Genomic DNA, 23668 nt, shown 5'->3' on the forward strand with positions numbered 1-23668 from the left:
AAATTTTATAACTCACCCAATTCATCCCCTTCTTGGGTGAGACTGCTACTAACAGGAAACACCACGAAGGGATGTTTGAAAGTATTAGAATTGAAAATAGAATTTTGAAACTTCTAACCCTATATTTCGCCCAAGTATGGTTCTCTGGGGAGGGATTAGATTTTGATAAGTCTAAGTTGAAATATGGAATCTACATAAAAAATTATGTACGAAAAGAACAAGGGATTCAATGAATCAAAGCTAGAAACAATAACCCAAAAATCAAAGGAAAATGGTTAAGGGTTAGTTGATAGTTTAAATTGGATAAGTTAGTAATGTGTGATGCCCTATTGTTTTTCCAATAGCTTTGCATCAAAAAAAGAGGAGAATTAGCAAGGACAAAACTTGAAGACAAGAGATTAAACTCATTAAGAGGTAGTAAGAATTTACAATTTTAATGTTGACTTGCATTATACATTGATTATATGTATGCTATGTGTTGTTATGCCATGATATGTTTGAGATAGTTATGTGATGATATGTTTAACCCCATGCATAAAATGCCTTGGCTATATGCAATGTTGAGTTTGATGATTGAGAAAGCATGTTATTACCTTTTCATGGCATGTGCATTTAGAAGAGGCATGAAATAGCTAGGGACATGTAGCATGTTATACCTTGTTGACATTTTAATTGTGATGCTTTGCTACTAATATTTCTATGAAATCTTACCCTCCTAATGTTCAAACAAACCATCTAGGGACTACTACATCAAAGGTAAAAAAGGAAAGGAGGTGGCTACGACTTGAAGGAATGCTATGTCTTATGACATTATATGGTTTTGAACCTTTCCCTTGAAATATGTGAAGTTTTGTAATTTGACTTGTATAGATGACTGCATGTGATATTTTGATATATATGTATATTAAGACATGCCATGATACCTAATTGTATGAGTAAATGGTTAATATGAGGAGCTATGGTCTTAATATACAAAATTAAAGTAATTAGGGGACAGAAACAATTTTAAAATGACTAATTTTAGACTACATGAAAATCTAGCCAAATGTTTGAGTTTGTCCACAAGATTCGACGAGTAATTAGAACTCATATTTAGCTTTAAAATGAGTGGCATTTTGTCTAATTTGAATATCTATGCAGAAAGTTATACCTAACTAAAGCGAAGCAAAAATACTAAAAAATTAGAAAATAACCAAATGAACAATAATTGTTGGGACTAAAACTAGGCTCAAATTTTAAGAGTAATCATCTAGTGACTTTTGTTTTTTAGAATAGAATCTAAAGAGCTTCAAATAGAAATTAGAATACCCCTATTTTGATTTTTTTTTTAGAAATAGTTATGATTTTTCAAAATTTAACCTATTTTAGGGTTCCAAGTGAATAGTAACTCAAGAAAAAGAAATTTACAACTTGAATTTTCTCAATCTAAGGACTCGATAAGTGGTTGCACTTACCTATTTTAAGCTAATTATAGTATTTTTAGGCCCAAAATTCAGGATGTTACATAAATACTCTAATTGGTTTGCTGACCGGAGGAAAAAATCACTTGATGTTAAAGGACTAGGTAGACAATTGTCAACATAAGGCAGGTAGTTGAAAGATATCTCAATGTTATCAATATACGTTGAATAGAAAGTTAGGACCTTATCTTTAGAATAACCTTCTACTATTGACCCCTTTAGCAATGCCTCAAATTTCGTAAATAGCTGCAAGTTTAATGTCAAAATATACATATTAATTCTATAAATAATTTTGCGCAATTAAAAATTAAAATGTGGAAAATGTGACAATAAGATATCTTGCATCTTTCAATAGGATAAATCAATTGATATTAAATCAAGCAGTAGACTTTGCTTTTCAAACAAGGTGGATAGTCATTCTAATGACAGTAAAAAGGGATGGAGGGAATAGCATCTCCAAATAACAAAATTACAAAGAATGATTTTATTTTGCAGTTGATCTAGCTTCCCGAGTATCAAGACTTTTACACATAACTTCTTGAAAAATGAACACAGCTTTATAAAAACCATAGAGATATCAGGAGAATGTGTAATTCTTAATGTCAATGGCAGTAACTACTAAATCAAAACATGTACATTTTGACATCAACATCTTCTACCACTACGCAGGAATGGTGAAATAGACACTTCTCTTTTGCCACTGCACAACTTGACCATCAGATGTCTCATGAGATCGTCACTTGGCTCTTTTAGCATTGTCATTCTTGCCAAACTCGACATCAACATCTTCTAGCTATAACAAAATTTCCACACCATATAAAGTAATAAGAGGATCATTTTTTTCATGTATCCTATTGAATCGATTTTGTTGCAATCTAAATCTATGCTTGGAATTGAGAAACCACCAACACCCATGAATCATCACTTGCAACTATACAGAAGGCACATTATTTCAAAGTCAAAGTTGCATTCAAGACAAGCCAATCCAATATGCACATTCTAACTGGATAAAGTTCCCAACCTAGGAAAATCACTTATTATTCACATGAAGGTTACACATAGGTTAAAAAAGCCAATTTTAACTCATTTAAAAGTCTCATTTCTAGTTGTGTAAATTTATCTATCAAAGCCTATTGGCATATAAATTAGGAATATAAGTTTGCTACAAAAACTTTGCATTATATTAAATGGGTTTGATGGTTTGGTGGTCATAAATATGTTGGTGAGCCAAGAGATTATAACATCCCAACTTTTAGGCCTAGAAATACTAGAAATAGCCTAAATTGGATAGGCTACCAGACCCCTATTAACAGAGGTCCCAAAGACGAGAAAGGAAGTTAAAACAGTTTTAGGGACTGAACTGCAAAGTGAAAGTTTTAAGGGGCTAAAGTGTAATCAAAGTTAGAGGCTCCAGTAAAGTCTTAAGGGCCCAAAAAGAGAAAAGATAGTAGAAATAAACCAAGGGTTAAGTTAGAAACCTCAAAGAGAGGATTGTATGAAGTTAAGTCCAAGCAAGGACTAAACTGTAAATTCAAAAAGTTATAACCCACAAGGGTAAAAATAAAAAAGTATACAGAGAATTCCAAGAAAGTTTCAAAAAATGGGAAATAGTATTCTAAGGCTCTTCTGTGAAGAGAAATGATGAAAATACCCCTGAGGTAGCTTAAATGGAATTTATGAGGTTATGACCGGTAAAAAGTATACCGTTTGAGATAATTATTTAAAATAGCAAGAGACCTCAAAAATGTATACAAAAATGAGATTAAATGCTTGAAAGGTTGTACTAATTTATAAAATTAGTCCTGCAACCAAAAGGCCAGTGGAGTGGCTTTAATAAATAAAAAGCCGGTTATACTGATAAAAGGGTATTTTAGTAAATAAATTTTTATGCAAGGCTTAAAGGAAGTGTTATGGCCTAAGAAAATTCATAGATATTCTCTAGAATTAAAGGCAATTTATGGAGTAGACAGAAAAATTTTCTAAGCTCCAGAAAGCCATAAAGAAAGTCGGAGAAATGTGGGCCAAGTAAATTCGGAGGAAATTTAAGGATTAAGTTTTGATCAAATGGATAGGATTTAATCTCCCTTCTCCTCCACCACTTTTGTGACACCTAGCACCTTCTAGAAGAATAAGGTAAGGATGATGCAGGAAGATGATGTAATGATGACGTAAAAGTCAACTTAGAGTTCTAAAATTGCCCTTACCCTTTTTATTAGCCACCAAGGGCATTTTAGTTCATTCAAGCCAAATTTTTGGCTATAAATATCCCACTTGAAAAGAAATTTTGGTAGCTATTTGTAGAGGGAAAATCCTGTCAAAATTTAGAGAGAAAAACGTAGGGGTAAAGGCCAAGAAGAAGGAACAAGATGTAAGCTTCAAGATCAAGGTATGTGATGGTTGTAGCATCTGAATTGATGCCTGTTTTGAATAAGTTACTCTTTGTATCTGATTCTAAAATTTGGCATGATTAAACTACACTCTATGAGCTTTAAATCCATAGGTATAACACTTCATTTGGATATGTGTACGATTTATGGTGATTTTTCAAACTTAGGGTTTGAAATCTGCAAACATAGTTTAACCTTTAGAAGAGTGTCAAATTCCGTACAAGTCTGGTACTGTTCACCATAGAATTGGTTCCTAAAACTATTTTTATTTTAAATATAATTTAAGGATCTTTCAATGATACTTGGAACCACTCAGTTTTGATTTTTCTAGAATTAATTATGAATTTTCAAAGTTGAGCAAAAGTTCTGGAATTTCTATGTGAATAGTACCCGCGAAGCAAAATTTTCAGATTTGATCTTCTTGAATCTAAGGCCATCTAAAGTGGTCCTAATTGAAAATAAATGGATATTAAGGATGGGAAATGATGATATTTATGTTAGAAAAGCTAGAAAGAAAACCCTAAAACCAAGAGAAAGGATTGAGGTTCAAGAGAGCTAGTTTTGGACATTATGTAATATCTTGGTCCTAATAGATTGTATGATCATTATGACTATGTTTAGGATGTTAGAACATCTAAGAGGATGTTTGGTGATGTTAACTGAATGCCCACATGGTTGGAAAGTCAAGGGAGTCAAAGGAAAAGTAAGAGGAAAGCTTGAGGTGCAAGGTAGTGAACTTACTTATTATCATTGCTTGATGTTGTATGCTTGTGTGCTGCTGTACATGATGTTTGAATGTTGTTGTGACATGTATTGGCTACTGTAAATGCTATTTATGATGAGTAGATTATGTCTTCATGGCCATGCATCAAGAAGGTAGCTTTAAGCATGCTAATATGTCACTAACTAACAAAAGAACAAGCAAGTTGCATGTAGTGCATTAGCATTCATCTAGCATGATTAATATGGTATTGTTTGCTACTGAGATTCCCCTGAATCTCACCCCTTCCCTAACCAACCATTTAGATCAAGCATCAATGGGCAATAATGGCATGAGAAGCAAGGAGAAGAAAGTGGAGAATTGGTCATACTAATGAATGATATTATTATTCAATGTGTAATTCTCCTATTATGTAATTTATGTTATGGATGCCTATGATGCCATGTAATTAATTATCATCATGTTTTTGGATGAATGAGAGTGTATGAGCATGAATGGGAATGAGTAAGCTCATGTTATGTATGCCAAAGAAATAAAAAGAATTAAAGTAAAGAGATGTTAAGAGATAAAACGTAGGTCTTGGAGCAGTGAGTTTGTAGCTCCAGTTTGACCTATCAAACGAATGAGTTAAGTCACGAGATTTGGCAGACTCATAGTACACATCCCAAGCTTTAAAATGAGAGGTAGATCACCTCAATTGGATTTGTACATGAGGAGATACGAATTTTCAAAATTGAGGCATAGAATCTAGAAGTTCCAAATTTTACGAAATGAACAATAATATTTATTGATTAAATTGTATGAATTGGGAAAGAATAAGTCCAATTGGATATTTTTTTCCTTAAATAGCATCAAAATAGATTTTTGTAGAATTTTAGAACACCCCAATACGATTTTTATAGATTTAGTTATGAATTTTTGCAGTTGGACCTGAAATCTGAATTTAAACAGTAAATAGTAATCCGAATAACTATGTTGAAATTTTAAATCCATGGGCTTGTGTCATGATCTGCTTGAACCATAACACTTACGAATACATGCTCTGAGAGGTTACAGGTAGGACGTTTTAGAGATCAATGGTTAAAATCTCTCTTTTGCCACCTTGTTAGGACATGTATACTTCAATTGTTCTAGCAATAGGGGGACCTTTTTTAAAACAATGAAGGAAGGGTATTTTGATCATTTATCATATCGAAGCATAATTTTAATTTAATCCTTTAGTACTACTGTATAATTTCAAAATCCTTTTATTCTTATTTTAAATAAAAGTCTCTTCAAGTGGAGGTGTACTTGAATTTTCCCATGCATATTTTATTTTAAAAAAGCAAAAGATTAAGTGATGACATTTTTAATCTTCCAAATGATAAAATTCCAAACCCCAAAAGTGTATTAGCCAAATTATGGGAAGAGTTTGATCTCATAGAACGTAAAACTACTATTTTACATGGTTAAATACCATAATACTCCTCCGGTCCTAATTATAAGACCCAATTGACTTATTTGAGGAGATTAAGGAAGTAAGTTAAGTTGGTTATTTATAATAAATAAGTGTTGTTATTCCTAAAATATCCTTGCTAATTAAGTATATTAGCTAAAACTATCATTATTAGAAGGATTATCTTGGAAAAAAATGCATAAATATAAAAGAGAAAATGGATTGGGTCTTATAATTAGGACCAAATAAAAAGTCAAATTGGGTCTTATAATAAGGACCGGAGGAGTAGTAAAAACAGAATCTAAAATTAGACTTGATTGACTTTTTCATATGCCTATGGATGTTATATGAAACATCCTTTCTTAAACCCCTTTTAGTATACATTTAGAAGTATTACGATTCAAGCAATTCATGAAACAAACCCGTAGATTGAAAACTTGCATTTCATTACTCAGGTTACTATTCACAAAGTAATTCCACATTTGTAGTCCAACTTTGAAAAATCATAACTAATTATTAAAAAAAATCATATTGAAGAGGTTCAAAATTCTATTTGAAGCTCTTTCAATTCTCTACAAGAAAAAAATATAAATATGGCCTTAACCCTTCCCAATTAGTAAAGTTTATTGCGTGAACTCTACTGTTTATTTGATAAAAAATGTACTTTCCAGTTTCTTTACCCCAACTTTAATCAATCATAACTTTTAACACACACATTCATTTTAAGTAATCTACCACTTGTTTTAAAGCTCAAATGTGTATTTTAAGAAAAATTTTAAATTTCATGGGTAAATTCATTCATTTGCTTTCCTTCCACTTTACCAATATTTCGTGGCTCATTTAGGGATAACCTATCCCCTAAACTTAAATTAAAAATACATAATTAATTCGTTCTAAGCATCTTATCATTCCACCAATGCACTAACCATTCCCAAACATTATCTCATTCAATTATACATATCAATAACTTCATACATTAATGCATACCATCCGCAACACATTTATGAAGATATTATCATAACATATTACATAACATAATGTAATATTTATCTCTATCTTCTTCTCTTCATTCTTGCACTTTCACTTTTTGGTTCCTTCACCCATGCTCTTACACCTATTATAGTTGGTTAAGGGAGGGTGAGTTTGGGGAGAATCTTAGTAGCAAACATTACCTTTCATGCATGCAATATAAATATAAGTGTATACCATACTTGGTATCACATACTTTCATGTTTTAAAACATCATATTCATATGCTCAATATTTCAACACACACAGAGCCATGAATTAGACAAGAAATAGAGCAACATTTCATCAATCATACTTTCATTCATCATCAAGCAATTTCAGTACACAAGCACACATATCAAGCACATAATAGGGTAGGTTTACTACTTTTTATCCTTAAACTTCCTTCTTGCTCCTTTTTACTTCCAACCATTAAGGTTGCTTGCTCAAACTTTGCCATTCCTCCATCCTTATGTTTCATGGCCCTAAATGCATCAACACATCATTGTCATTCGTTAGAGCCATCATAACTAACAACATCAATACTTTGTTTTTTTTTCCATCTATATTAACTTCTAACTTTTGAACTTGATTTCCAATCTTTCTAAAATTAATTCCACATACTATTCCACACAATTTTGCATATAAAATTATTTCCAAGCTCAAAATTATCGAAATCAAGCTCCTCCCTACTCAAACTGATCTGGCCAAACCTAAGGTCTTAGGGCTTAAAATTTCATTTTTAATTCCAATGCCTCTAAACTTGTTTTCTCACTTATACCCTACACAAATTTTCATTTTAAACACATCAAAATCATCAAAATCCCATCCTAGCTCCACGAATCAGCTCTAGCTAAGGCCTTACTTAAGTTACGTAATCATGAAATCTTTCACAAATCAACCAATAACCACTTGATTCTTATTACTTTGAAGCCTTTAAACATTATTCTAACATCAATTTCATCTTCCCTTTAACTTAGGAATTTTGTGCAGCATAATCCCCTAGGGTTTTAAGCTCGTAAAAACCATCAGAACCCGTAACAAAACTCATCAACAATAAGAGTAATGAAAACTACATCAAAAACCATGAACATACCTTATTTTGGAGCTTGATGTTATATGAGATCACTTGAACTTCCTCTTCTTCATGGCGTTCTCTCGCTCTTTCTTCAAGTTGGTTGGAAAATGGCCTAAAGGGAGGGGAGGGGGTATTTATAAGAAGCAAGATTAAATCTTGGCCGTTTATTTTGCCTCTTTGTTTTGTGGAGACATTTGTCCTTATCACATCATGCTTACATCAAATATGCCATATGTCTCTCTTTTATTTCTTCTTCCATGTCAACCGTACATGTGTCTTTTGTTGCACCTTACTTCTAGGATATCTTAGAGGTCATTTTGAACCATTTCTGACCATATTGGATGGTCTTAAACTCAAAAATTCCAATATGGATGTTAATTTTTGTAAAATCACTGTTCACTTGGTAAGTTTCAGATTTTCTGTTCCAACTTCATAAATTCATAACTTAATCTAGAAAAATCAAAACTGAGTGGTTTAAAATTGTATAAAAAGCACCTTGAATGCTCTTTTAAAAAAAAATCTTGTGAACTAATTCCTTTTGAATTAGTGTGAGAATTTTTGGAAATTTACCACTGTTACTTTGCTAAAAATCTTTTTTTTTGTTTTCAGATTTTGAACCTTAAATTTGAAAAATCACCAAAAATAGCACAGTTGTCCAATTTTAATGTGCTACCTATCAATTTGAAGCTCAAGATGTGACCTATAAGCATACTAAATTTCATGATTAAATTCATTCAATAACTTAATCAAAACGCAGCTCTAATTTGATGGTCTACTCAGGGTTACAACATCCATATAACATAATTACACATAACCAAAAGTCAAATGATTTTTATGGTTTAACACCATAATTATGCTTGAATCTACAGCTTCCCTTTGGATGATTCAGCCTCTAAAATGTTAGATTACATTTGGGAGGGATGAGATTTCAATGAAATCCTAATAGTAAGAATAATCAACCACTACATCAAACATGCATCGTCATTAAAGCATTTCAACATTAGCTACAATAGGAGGACTAATCCTCTTATAAATAGGCAATCTCAACATGCAATAGCCAAGGCAACACAATGCAAGGAGCAACCACATCACAATCATCATAGTTCAACCACATGATAGCAAGCATTCATGTCATAATAAACAATGCAAGGTCAACATTATAGTTAATTAAGACTTACTACCTTACTCAAAAAGCTCTTTGGTTCTTTGATCTTCTTCCTCTTCTCCATAAATATCAAGCCTAACATCACAATCCATAAAAAGGGGCAGCCATATTACAAGCCAAACCACACATAAACAAAGGCAATAATCAAGTAACCCTTAATCCCTTAATCTTTAAATTTTGGAGCTTTGTTTTTCTTAACCCTAAAAATTCTTTCTTGGGTCAGTCCTACATGATTATTCATATAGAATCCAAATATGGACTTGGATTCATAAAAATAAATTTCCTTCCTCAAGAGCTAAGGTTGGTTGAAACATAGGGCTTTAAACTCCAAAAATTACAACTTTAGTTCTAATGCTTCTAATGCTTGTTCTATAAGTTCACCCTGCACCATTTTCCATTTTAAACACAATGGAAGCATCAAAAATATGAAAAACTCATCCCATGGTATAGTTCTTGAAGTGACTGAATTGTGTAACATCCAGACTTTTGGGCCTAGAAGCATCAAAAGTAGCCTGAATTAGATAGGCTACCAGACCCTTTTTGAGCAGAAGTCCCAAAGATGAGAAAGGAAGTCAAAGCAGTTTCAGGGACTAAATTGCAAAGTAAAAGTTTTTCAGGGGCTTCAGTATAATCAAGGTCAGAGACTCCAGTAAAGTCTCGAAGGCCTAGAGAGAGAAAAGAGACTGGATATAGGCCAAAGGTTAAGTTAGAAGCCTCAAAGAGAGGATTATATGAAGTTAAGTCCAAGCAGGGACTAAACTGTAAATTCAAAAAGTTATGACCAGCAAGGGCAAAAATGGAAGAGTGTACAGAAAATTCCAAGAAAATCTCAAAAAAATGGGAAATAATATTCTAAGACTCTTCTATGAAGAGAAAAGATGAAAATACCCCTAAGGCAGCTTCAATGGAATTTATGAGGTTATTACCGGTAAAAAGTATACCATTTGAGGTAATTATTTAAAATAGCAAGAGACCTAAAAAAATGTATATAAAAATGAGATTAAATGGTTAGAAGGTTGTACTAATTTATAAAATTAGTCCCGCAACCAAAAGGCCAGTGGAGTGGCTTTAATAAATTAAAGAGCCGGTTTTGCCGATAAAAGGGTATTTTAGTAAATGAATTTTATGCAAGGCTTAAAGGAAGTGTTATGGCCTAAGAAAATTGATAGATACTCTCTAGAATTAAAGGGAATTTATGGATCTGACAGAAAATAATTACAGAGGCCAGAGCACTGTAATTATAGAAAAGAAGTTAAACCCGGAGTAAAAGTGCACCGATAAAGTGTTAATCAGAGTCTTGCACTTTACTTGGCCCACAAATCGCCACTTGTCAAGCCTTTAATGGATGGTAATTAAAGCTTTTCAAGTGTCAAGCTACCAATGGAGAGGATCTTGACTTTGGAATGTAATTATATTATGAATTAAGTTAATTAAGAGAGAGGTTTCAAGAAGGCTTAGGCATTTGACACTTGGACTTTCATTAAATGTGGTAGATGAGATATTTTGAGAGCACTAAGGAGCTCATCTCTCCCCTAAATCAGATGGGAATTTCGTCCAAGGCAAAGAGGAGAGGAAAAGAGAGGGTTTTGGAAGGAGAACCAAGGAAAGCTATCAACTTTGGTCACCAATCAAGGATTCAAGGTGAGATCTTGGTTCTAGATGTGTTCTTGTCTTGTTTTCCTTCTCTTTTGTCTTGTTTTCCTTCTCTTTTAAGGTTGAAAAACATCTGTCTTCTCTCCCTTTTAATGGCTGGTCGAAATGGTTGATGAGTGGAGAAGGGAGTTTGGTTGTTAGATCTTGCTAGGACACCTCAAAGTATGGTAGATCCAAGTGGATCTATGTGGAAATTGGAAGAATTACGTGCTGATTTGATACCTATTTCGAATTAGTTAATGTGTGTATCTGATTCTCAAATTTTGTATGCTTAAAGTACACTCTATGAGCTTTAAATCCATGGGTAGAACACTCCATTTGGATATGTGTACGATTTATGGTGACTTTTCAAAGTTAGAGATTGAAATCTGGAAACAGTGTTGAACTTTTAAAAGAGTGTCAATTTCTGTACAATTCCGGTACTGTTTGGCATAGAATTGGTTCCTAAAACTATTTTTCCTTCCAAGTTAACTTAAGGATCTTTCAGTGAGACTTGGAAGCACTCAATTTGGATTTTTATAGATTTAATTATGAATTTTCAAAGTTGAGCAAAAATTCTGGAGTTTCTGCGTGAATAGTACCCGCGAACTAAAATTTCCAGATTTGATGTTCTTGAATCTAAAGCCATCTAAAGCGGTCCTAATTGATAGGAAATTGATCTTAAGGATGGGAAATGATGAGATTTGTATTAGAAAAGCTAGAAAGAAAACCCTAAGACTAGGAGAAAGGGTTGAGGTTCATGAAAGCTAGTCTTGAACTTTATGTAATCTCTTGGTCCTAATGGGTTGTGTGACCAATGTGATCATGTTTAGGACCTTGGAACATCCAAGAGGATGTTTGATGATGTTGACCGAAAGCTAACATGGTTGGAAAGTCAAGGGAGTCAAAGGAAAAGTAAGAGGAAAGCTTGAGGTGCAAGGTAGTGAACTTACCCTTTATGTGCTTGACATGGTATGCTCATGTGTTGGTTTGTATTTGTTGTTTGAATGATGTTGTGACATGATGATTGTTGCTGGAAATGCTGTTTTTAATATGTTCCCATGGCCATGCATTTTTATACCAAGCATAAAGCCTGATGGCATGTCACTAGTTAACTTAAGTTTATGAAAAACTACATACCATACACTAGCATCCATCTTGTGCATGTATGTGGTAATGTTTGCTACTGAGATTCTCCCGAATCTCACCCCTCCCTAATCAACCATTTAGGTCAATCAATGATGGGCACTAATGGCATGAGAAGCAAGGAGAAGAAGTGGAGAATTATTGATGCTAATGATTGATACTAATATTCAATGTATAATTCTCCTATGTTATGATTATGTTGTGAATGCCATGTATTTAATTATAAAGCTTATGGCATGTATAGGAATGTATGAGCATGAATGGGAAAAAGTAAGCCCATGTTAGGTATGCCAAAGAAATAAAAAGAATTAAAGTAAAGAGATGTTAAGGGATAAAACGTAGGTCATAGAGCAGTTAGTTTCGAGCTTCAGTTTGACCTATCATATGAATGAGTTAAGCTACAAAATTTGGTATACTTATAGTGCACATCCCAAGATTTAAAGTGAGTGGTGAATCACCTCATTTGGATGTGTATATGAATTTTCAAAGTTAAGACGCAGAATCTGGAAAGTCCAGATTTTACCAAATGAATAGTAATCTTAATCCAATAAACTGTACGTTTTCAATGAGGATGAGTTCAGTTGAATATTTTTTCCTTAAAGAGTATTGAAAGAGATTTCTGTAGAATTTTGGAACACCTCCATACGATTTTTCTAGAATTAGTTATGATTTTTCAAAGTTGGACCTGTAATCTGAAAACTGCACAGTGAACAGTAATTCTTCGAAAATTAACGTCCAAATTAAAATTTTAAGTTTAAAACCATCCAAAGTGGTCTGGAATGGTTCTAAATGACTGCTAAGGTACTATATAAGTAAGGTGTGACAAATTGTCCTCCTTATAAACTAATTATGAAATCTTTCAAACAACAAACTTAAAACCACTTGAAAAAACCTTGAATCAAAGTATTTTAACTATGTTTAACTTCAAAATTTCCTTCCTTTAACTATTGATCAATTTGGCCAGCATCAACCAAGGGCAAGAACAAAATTTTCAACCATCAAACTCAAGGAAAACAAGCAAGAACTACAACGAAACAACTTACTAACTTTGGATCTTAACTTAGTAGATCAAAGTAGCTTGCTTTTCCCTTGTTTCAATTCAAGAAATCAAATGGCAAGGGTTCTCTTCTTTTGGCCAAGAAGAGTGGTCATGCAAGAGGGAGGAGTGCATTTATTTAATGCCAAAATATCTCAATTACCACAATTAATGCCATGCTAGGTGTCACTTCCCTAAACCATCTTGTAATTTCTCTCTTAATTAACTTAATTCCAAATGTAATCAATTTCGAAAGTCAAGATCCTCTCCATTAGGGGCTTAACACTTGGCAACTTTAAATCCTTTCCATTTGTGGCTTGACATTTGGCAAAATGTAGACCATTTAAAGTGCAAGACTCTACTTCTTGCTTTATCAGTGTACTTTTGCTCCGGATTTAATTTCTCTTCTATAATTATAGCTCTGGCCTCTGTAATTAATTTCTATCAAATCCATATTCTATTTTTCCTATTTTTCTCTTCCCAAACTGTCCTCTTTTGCTAAAATCCCAAATTCCTACTAATTATATAAAAATAAAAACTATTTTCCTTTCTATAGGGATTTTTCTACTTGTCATGAGAATTTGAAAATATCTTGGATATTTAAGGGACTCTTTTTAATCCCATAATCCTTTATAATTCCCTAGGATATCATATGAATTTTCTTAGAATTTCATTTTCCTTCCACATATTTATTTGGAATTTTCCCAAATAAAACATAATATTGGCCTAATTCCCCTTTAAATTCCTTTGTAATTTCTTTAGGGGTAATATGGGCATAAAACCACTTCTACCTCATCTTACAATTCTCAAGGAATATTATTCTTGTTTTTCTTAATTTTTGAGGTTTGAAAATTTTTTTCATAATTATTTTTGACTAATTTTTCCTAATTAGTTAATATTCAATAATTATTGAAAACTCAATAATTATTGCTTTCCATCATAATCTCAACTTTTTGAGCTAGAATATTATCCAGGGACTCTTTTTCTACCTTTCATAAGTATTTCATAATTTTTAGGAATTTCTAAAATATTTTTCCTAGATTTTCATATTTCTTTCACTATTCTAGCCCTTAAATGTCCAAGGTTTTCCTTAACCTTAATTATGAAATTTTTGGATGTGTCATCTTTCATCCAACTGTACACGTAATCCCTTGCATCACCCTTCATTATTTTGGTATTAAAATAGGGAGGAAATTGATAGGAACTTTGTGCCAAATGCAGTCCCTGGGTATTCCTCTACTTATCTTGCCATTCTCTACCATATCGAGTACTTTTTCAGGTCTTGACTTACCCAAAACCACTAGAACATGCTTTGGCACTCTTTTCTCATCTCAATCAAGTCCATTTATGGTGCTATCTCAGAGGAGCATAGGAGAAAATAGTTAGCTCCACTAACAGGCTACTTAGCCTTACTAAGTCACGTAGTAGAAATTTTGCTATATTGAGTAGACAAAGGACTATCTAAAACATACTTGTACTACATTCTAATTTTTTTATTGTTCATATATATCTTCTGATGACTCAGAGGTGTCATAATTGTGTCATAAATACACTTGGCGACTTAGCATACTGACTCAGTGCCTGAAAGAGAGCCTTAGTTATCGTTCGCCCTGGGGTTCTCAATCAAAAATAAATCCAAGCTATGCAGTATAGTGCAAACTCGGGTTGTTTCACTTTTGGGAGCCTTTATTAATTACCTAAGCTAGACTAAATGCCATGCAATGCAATGAAATGGGGTTTTGGGTTTTTAAGACTTAAATGAATGGTGCCTAAACTAAATGCAATGAAAACAAACCTAAGATACTATATTTTTGGTGTTTTAAGATAATAATGATGGAATGGAAATGAATGATAGGAAATCTCTTGAAAATGGCTTTGATGGCAATCATAGCTCACTTAAAATATTGGGAGTTTCACAAATCATTAGGTTTTCTTAATAACAACCTCAATAACTCATTGAGTCAAAAGCTTACATTAATAACTCATTAATGAAAACTTTGTTAAGCTTCCCTAATGTGTAAATTGGAATGATAATGCAATTGGCTTAATGAAACACACAATCAACTCAATACCCAAACACAACTAGGCAAGATAAGAGAGAATCATGAGAGAGACATTAAGCATACATGCAACTATATATATTTAAGCTCAAAGTTCAACATCAATCAATCCAATATACAAAAGATAATCAGTAACCACTGATTACAGAATTAATCAAAGTATCTAACTAAGAGTTTACAATTCCTAGACCTAGGAAATCACAAATGCCTAGCTAAAAACTGAAGATTAAAACTAAAACTCCCCTTTGAAGCTTAGGAACTCAAGCCACACCACCATTCTTCAAGAGTTGATAAACCCTAGCTCTCCATAGCTTCAAGAAAAGCTCCAACTGAAGTGAATCCGTCAGCCATGGTAGCTAGGAGTGGAAGGAATTGGGATGGAGTAAATGAAAGATGAATGAAATGGATGGGGAAGAAGATGGAGGTGGAGAGGCAAGAGGATGGGAGAATAGAGGTGTTTTAGGAGATGATAGAATGGAGTGTTTTTTCGAAAATAGGGTTTCTAAGGGTTTTAGGGGTCCATCTGGGTCGGATCATATGATAAGAAGCTCCATTTTCGCGTTCTAATCCGGATCTGGCGTTGCTGATACGAAGAGTTCACCGCGGTGAAGGAAATCCTTCGCCGCGGCGAAGCATGCCCGAGAGGAGCTCTGCCTAATCTTGTGATTTCGCTGCGGCGAAGCTGTAAGTTGGCCGCGGCGAACTCTGCCCGAGAGATTACTGGTGAGATTTCAATTTGGCGCCGCGGTGAAGATTCTCTTCGCCGCGGTGAACTCTACTAGTGCTGATACTCTGATCTTGTGTTGTGTCATCCTTTGGTCTTTGATCTTGGCTCCAATTCTCAATTGTCCTACAATAAAAAGCAACAATTTGAAGCATCAATTGTCCTAGAAATCAACTGAATACAATTAATAACCAATTATGACAATCTTAACCTCAAAAAGACACTAACTCAAAGCAAGGACTCTTAATCCAAATTAAGCACAATTATCATCAAAAGGAGCCAAAATCTATGATAAATACCCTTAAAATGATATGAAATAACATAGAATAATTGGGCTAAATCAGTGCCGTAATAAATACGCCATATTACCTTTAGATATTTTCTTTGATTTTTTCTCTTATTTAGGAGACAAAAGTTATTTAATATTTGATTAATGTATTTTATTCAATCTAGAGCTCCAAAAATTCAATTGTTTATACTATAAGATTTCTCAAATTCTAGAGAAAATATGTGAATTTTCTAGGGTCATAACTTGTAGCTTTTTCTTTTTGAATTTCCCCTAAAATGTCCTCAAGTAATATAACTAACTTTTAAATATTCTTAAAGCCATTTTACTGGTCTTCTGAGGATAAGACTAATTTTACAATTTTCTATAGTCTCTTAACTTATGAGTCCCTATTTTTACCTACTTTTTTGAGACCCCTTTCTGGCTCAAACAATTAAATCTAGCTTTATACCTTAAAATGAGTCATAATCTTTAAAATTTATTTAAAGTCAACCCTATGGTACTTTTGTCATTTTTGACCTCACATAAGCCTCAAAATCTTATTTCCCATTTTATGGGAATTTTATAGAATTTTTCTGGAATTTCTAGGCTTATTTTTCAGTATTGCCCTTTCTGGCCCGAAACCTTTCAACTTTATGATCTAGTCCCTCTTAGGACTTAACCTCAAGAACCATTCCTTTGAGGTCTCAAGTACAAATTTTGGCCCTTATTCATCCCCATTTCTTATTCCTAGGCCTTAAGACTCCTCTAAAGTCTTTAACTTTATTTACATTGTAGTCCTTAGAACTTTCTTAATTTGCGGTTTAGTCCCTGAAAATCCTGTTACTTTGCTTTCACATTTCTGGAACTCTTAGTGACTGGGGTCCAATAGCATTCCTATTTTAGTTTTTTCCTACACTTTTTTGCCCAAAATTTGGGATGTTACAATTCTCTCCCTCTCAAATGAAATTTCGAGGTAGAAATTTCTAGGTTTTCCTTGCTTTTAAACAGTTATTGAGAGGTCCTCTAAAGAGAATTTTTCCTTACAATACTCAATTCTTGCCTTCAAACTTGGCTTTCATGCTTTACGATTAGGTTTTAATCTTAGCGGCCTGTGCTCATTTATTATATCATCATGTGCTTTCTTGATACTTGTATGATCAAGACTCTCGCTTTTAAGCATTTTATCCAAGTGTCTCATATTCTTTATATCATTTAGGCATACTTACTCTTAATAGTACCTTGACCATATACTCATCGTCATGGTATTTTATCATATAATGGTGTTCCAGGCTTTTCTCACACTGCCTCTGCCTTACCATTTTCATCACACTGTCATCATTCTTTATGTCTTAAGGGTCTAATGCCTTTCTTTTTATATTTCATATCACATTTCTATACACAATCTAGGACTTACAGCTCTTGTCCTTTCAACTCTTACCTTGCTTTATCTTTCTTTATTGATCAGAACAGAATCAATCTCAGTCTAATGGACAACAAAGGTATTTGGAGATCAGTTAAGGGTACTCTCTCTATATTGGCTAACCAATCTAAGTAGGCTTCTACATCATAAACTCATCCTTGATCATCTCAGTCTCCTGCCCTTATAGGGGGATTGTACTCTTATGGCTCAAGCTCTTCCCTCGAACTTGGTCTACTATGACCTGGAGAGCTATTGTGCCATACTGACCTGTTCAAGATCCACTACGATCCTAGAATACTGTAACCTTTATGAGCCATATTCCCCTTTTTGAGAGCTTATAGACAATAGGATTGAGTTACAAAATAAGCCACCTCTGCTCAGTTGGTAACTGTACTGATCATTCCCTGAGACTATTCACAGATACCAGTATTGCCTTCTTAGACCTCACTCAATCTTTTCTATCAACTTTTCACATTTTCTTAGCCTTTAGTTTTAGCTTCTTCAGGCCACTTTCCTCTTTTTACTATGCTTTATTAGTGTGCTAGGCCACTAGTTAACCTCTATGCCTTCTGGGTTTGTCATTATATCCATGCCAATCTACTATGCCTTACTAATTCTCTTTCTCATTTTACTATCATCGTTGTCTCTTATTAAATCCGAATGGTACAGGGAGAGGACTTATTTTTATCCTTTCATTACTCTTGGCTAGTTTCGCTCTCATTGGGGTAAGGTCCACTCCGTGTGCCTTGCCTCAGCTACTGTTACTTTTCCTATGGGAAGACATATTGCTCACACCAGAGCAATGCTAATTTACCCACTTTTTTGTCTTGATAAAGGACATAACAATTTCTCATGCATGGTATCAACTCTACCACTCTGGGAGGACATGTCGTTACCTTCACAATGTTGTCAACCCCATCCTAGCCGTTTCTCTTCCTTCTCTTCAGAGGACTGTTTGCTCTTAGTAGAGCAGCATCAACTCTGAGTCACAGGACCACCTCACAATTTTAAGAGATATTATGTGGCCAAGACCTTCCACTTACTTAATCATTACCCTGAAAACATTATTAACATGTCAAATCCCTATCAGGGAGAGCCTCTCTACTTGACTCATTTGATTAGCTTAGCAATGGCATTCATCTATAAGGATCTCATCTTCTAGATTCCCTACTGGCTTGAGTGCTATGGCTACACTCCTCATAAATGCCTTAGAATACAAAAGAACACTCTATAGTCCCAAGCATTAATAAATATTCAGGCATTATCAGGAATGTACTCATCTATCTATACTAGTTCCCAGTGCGACCATCCTCTTTAACCATATGCACTAGGTGTAAAAATGTCAGGGCCATACCCTAAGTTAAACCTCAGCTTCTAGAAGCATCAATAAGAGGGTTCTTGCTCATTCTATATAATCTAATCTTTATCCCTCTTTGTTTACTATCTCTTAGGGTTTTCTATATCCGTTCAAAAATTTAAGATAGCCTGGTATTTCTCATCTATTCCTCTTTCTCTTTACCCTCAAGCAATACTACCTGACTGTTACTCTTTCTAACTTCTCTTATCTTTTGACTATTTATTCCTATGGTTATACATTAGCCATTATAAACTGACCACATCACACTGTGAATATTTAATCATCATGTTGTGTTGTATTTAGGTCAAGCACCTAACTGATCATCAATTCTTTATTCAATATTATCTAATTTCTATCCCTCTTGGTTTACTATCATATCCCTTAGGGATTTTTACCTCTATTCAAGGGTTTGAACAAACCTCAAACCTCTTACCCTGTTACCTTGCCTTTATTGAGATCACATCGATTAATTAGGTTGCCTTTATGGAGATCAATTTAAAGGAGAATTTCAATATAATTATCCCATAAAAGTAGCGGTGTTCACAGATGGGACAGGACGGGATCTTCGTCCTATGTCCCGTCTTGTCCCAGTTTTGGGACCGGGACATCTCGTTTCCCTCTTTTTTTGAAAAAAATATTATAATTTTTTGTATGAATTTTTTTTTATGTTATAGTGTTTATTTTTCATTGGGCTTCTAAAGATAAAAACATTATAAAAAAAATATTACGTAAAAAGTTCAATTATATAGTACAAAAAAGGTGTAAAAAAATACTTTAAAAAACTGTAAAAGAAATACTATATAATGACTTTATGAATTATTTTATTGAGGAAGAAGATTTTGTTGAGGCAATACTGCAACTCAAGAGCTAAAAATTACTATAAAAATAAAAATAATTATTATTAATAAGTGAATTGAATAATCTAAAAATAATTGTTAATAAATTTTTTTTTAAAGAAAAAAACTCTGGGATAGGACAGGACAGGACAGGACAACTAACAAATAATAGCAAAAACAGCAAGTGGACATATAACAATTTACGAGTCCCAATTGACATTTTTACAGGTCCTACAAAAAACACTTACAAATGTTCATAGAAAATTAACAAGTGCATATACACATTTTAACAACTAACAATAATAAAATAATAAGTATGCATATAAAAATTTACAAGTACCAATTCACATTCTCACAAGTTCACAAGTGTTCAAAGACGATTTATAAATGTCAATATGAAAATTTACAAATCCTAATAATTTACATTCTAATAGCTAATTAAAAAAAATTACAAGTGGTCCTAGGCGAATTTACAAGTTTACATATGTATTTTAACAACTAACCTTGTGCATTTCATGCTGTGAAAAGTAAGTTTACATAAAACTTTTACCAATTAACCATGTTACATTTCATGACGTAACAAGTAAATCTTTTAAGAGCTAAGTTTATTACATATATAATTTTCACATTACATGATTAAATGAGTTAAATGGCTTCGTGATCATTAATATTTTTCATGAATCAAAGAGTTAAAAGTTCAAACTCCTCCAACAAAGTTGGGCATTAAAAGCCCCTTGTCCTCCCACCAACAATGCCCTAATGGTGACCAACTAAAGCTCGAGAGTGGGTGGACTTTTTAAATAAAGTAAAGAAAATCATTTTGGTCACTTATTGACAAGTCTCATACTTCACCTATATTTCCTAGTCCAAACCTATGCATTTCTGGATTTTAATTGTATAATTGGGCTAAATTAGGGGTTTTTGTGTGTCAAGGGTATACGAGTCAATTATGTGTTTTTATATGATGATTTTTTAGTTTTATTCATTCATTGGCTCTTATGCATCCTATGAACTTTGGATTAGATGACCATGAGCTCAATTTGGCTATTGTAGGTGATTAAAGGTTGAAAAAATGAGGGAAGAACCATTCGGCCAAGGGTTGCTACGGCACACTTTTCACTTTGCCACAGCGAACATATCTAACAAGGGAGAGATTCACTAATTCAAATGGTTTCATTTTGGGTGTGCCGTGTAATCATTTTGCTTCGTTGCAGTGAAAGGTGTCACACGCTGATAATTTTATCCTAATTGATGAATGATTTGAGACTGACTAAGGTCAAGTAGTATAGTATACTGGTAGAGGATCCAGGCTATGAGGAAAAATCAGGATAGGGACATAACGGTCATTTTTGAAAAGATTGATCAAGAAAGGGCAGTATTGGAAATAATGTCCGAAATTCCTGAAAATTCCCAGAAAATCATGAAAAATAGAAAGGAGGGTACAGAATAATGTTTGAGGCTTAAAAGGTGAATATAGGATAAAAAAATAAATTATCAGGGAATTATCTGTAATTATTGGAATTTTTGGTTAATAAAGGAAAATTAGCCAATTTCCATTATTTAAAATATATGGAGGCCTCAAAAATTCAAGGAAAAATAGGGATAAATTATGTGACATATTATCCTAATTTATAAAATTCCTTCCCACCTTTGGAAATATAGAGGTTAGCTTAAAGAATATTTATTACCGAATTATTATCGGTAGAATATTGATTTTTGACGGAATAAAATTTAGAAAATTATAGAGGGAGATAAAACTTGAGAAAAATCATGGAATATCCTTGGAATGAGAGGAATTTAGCGAGGTGTTGAAATCAAAATTTTGTGACAGTAAATTGGACAGGATTGTTGGAAAATCGGACCGAAAATACACAAATAATCAGTGGATTGCACTGAATATTGGATGAGTCATTTTTCTCCCAATTTTTAGAGTAATAATTCAGCCAAAATAAGGGGGGAAGGACAAGGTTGGAATTTTTCAAATTGTTCAAGGGCATAAAGGGAAATAAGAGACAAAACATTAAAATAATATTTTTTTTATCACATGAAAATCACATGGTGAATAGGTGTCCTTCCATGTGTCATGATCTCAAGGCTTGTGCTCTAAGATTTGTCCATGTGTAAAGTGAAAAAAATGGACGGTCGAGATCGCATCTTTTTCTTCAAGGGCATTCTTGGTATTTTGAAAAATTCAAGCCTATAAATACCCGCCCTCACCCTTCATAATTCGGCCAAGATGGTTTCCTAGAGAGGGAATGTTTTGCTCTTAAGTTCTAGGAGAGAGAAGGAAAGAAAGAAGAGAGAGAAAGGGAGAAAGAAAGGTTAAACGCCTCTAATCGCCGATTAAGAGCTAATTAAGGTATGTTTACCTCCCTAAGTGTTAATTATTTTTAGTGAATGATTTATTTGAGGAAGATTAGGATTAATTAACTTGATTAATTATGGTTTAGTGATAGCTAAGATTAATCATATTATTTGATTAAAGATTAATAACTAATTAAGGTTAGTTACCTTGATTAATTAATGACTAGTGATTAGTTATGTTAATTGAAGGATGATTAATCATGTTGATTAAGGAATGATTAAGGGTTAATCATGTTGATTAGAGAATGATTAATGGTTAATCCATAAGGGATTAGTGACTTAACCTTAGAGGATTATGTTGTATTAATGACTATGTGATTTGAGGACCTTAATTAAATATTGGATTAAGGATTAAGGGTTAGTGATTAACCAAGAAAGCATGATTAATCATGGATTAAGGAAGAATTTCAATACCTTAATTGAGGATTAAGGCTTGGTCAAACCAAAGTCAAAGGATTAGGAAAGGTATACAGAAGTTATAAATTGAAAGGCACAAGGGTAGTATTATATTGAGAAAGAATTGTCTACTGGATATGGAATTTACCATACCCTTACTACATGGTTGATAGGCAATTTTCTGGAAACCTAGGAGGACCTCAAGCAAGGAAAACAAGGAGGAAACATTAAGCGTGGAACCGAGGTAGCGTGAACTTGCAATTATTCTGTTGACCTGCATTTGGTGTTTCTGATATGTGTTTATGTGCCATGAGAATGTTTATGCACTTATGATGTGAACTCCTTGCAATGTATGCCTTGGCTCTTGCATGATTGAGTTTTGATTGGAATGATTATATGCTCCATGATAATGACATGGATACAAATGGTTATGGCATGGCATAATGACCAGCAATGTTATTTTACTGCATGTAGCATGACATCTTATGCATGTTAACCTGATGGTTGTATGTTCAATGCTACTGGGATTTCTATGAAATCTCATTCCTCCTATAACATGATATCCTAGGTGCCACTACTTCCAAGGAGAAGGGAAAAGAAGTAATCATAGCTTGAGGAAATTATGATCTATGTATTGTATTATATGGTTTTAAACCTTTCTTTTCCAAGCCATGTAAGCATATTCTGATCATGAACACATGACATGATAACCTTTTTGGATGTATATTAATGGTAGAGTAGCTTTATATGTGAGTATGGTCTGCTTATGGTGAAAAACGAAATGGTGCTAGAATTAGTGAAAAAGGGGGATAAAAATGGTCTAAATTTGACCAAACTTTGACCAATTAAGCCCTAGTCAAATGGTTGACTTTTCCCCTGAAATTTGGCATGAAAATAGATCTTATTTTTCCCTTTAAAATGAGTGGTAAAGCATCACAATTGGAGCTCTGTGCAAGAAGTTATGCCTTTTCGAAGTTTAGCAAAAATCCTGGAAAATAGAAAAATGACCAAATGAACAGTACTTTTTGAAATTAAAATCGGATGCGTTTCTGATTAAAGTGGAACCTGAGGTCATTTTTCCTTGATAGATGATGTTAAGAGCTTCAAGTGAGACTTGGAACAACCTTGTTTCAATTTTTTCTAGAATTAGTTATGATTTTCCAAAGTTATGCCAAG

The sequence above is a fragment of the Neltuma alba genome, unplaced genomic scaffold (assembly GCF_004799145.2).
Source record: "Neltuma alba isolate B1F8T4 unplaced genomic scaffold, ASM479914v2 tig00011042_pilon, whole genome shotgun sequence".
Classification (NCBI taxonomy): Eukaryota; Viridiplantae; Streptophyta; class Magnoliopsida; order Fabales; family Fabaceae; genus Neltuma; species Neltuma alba.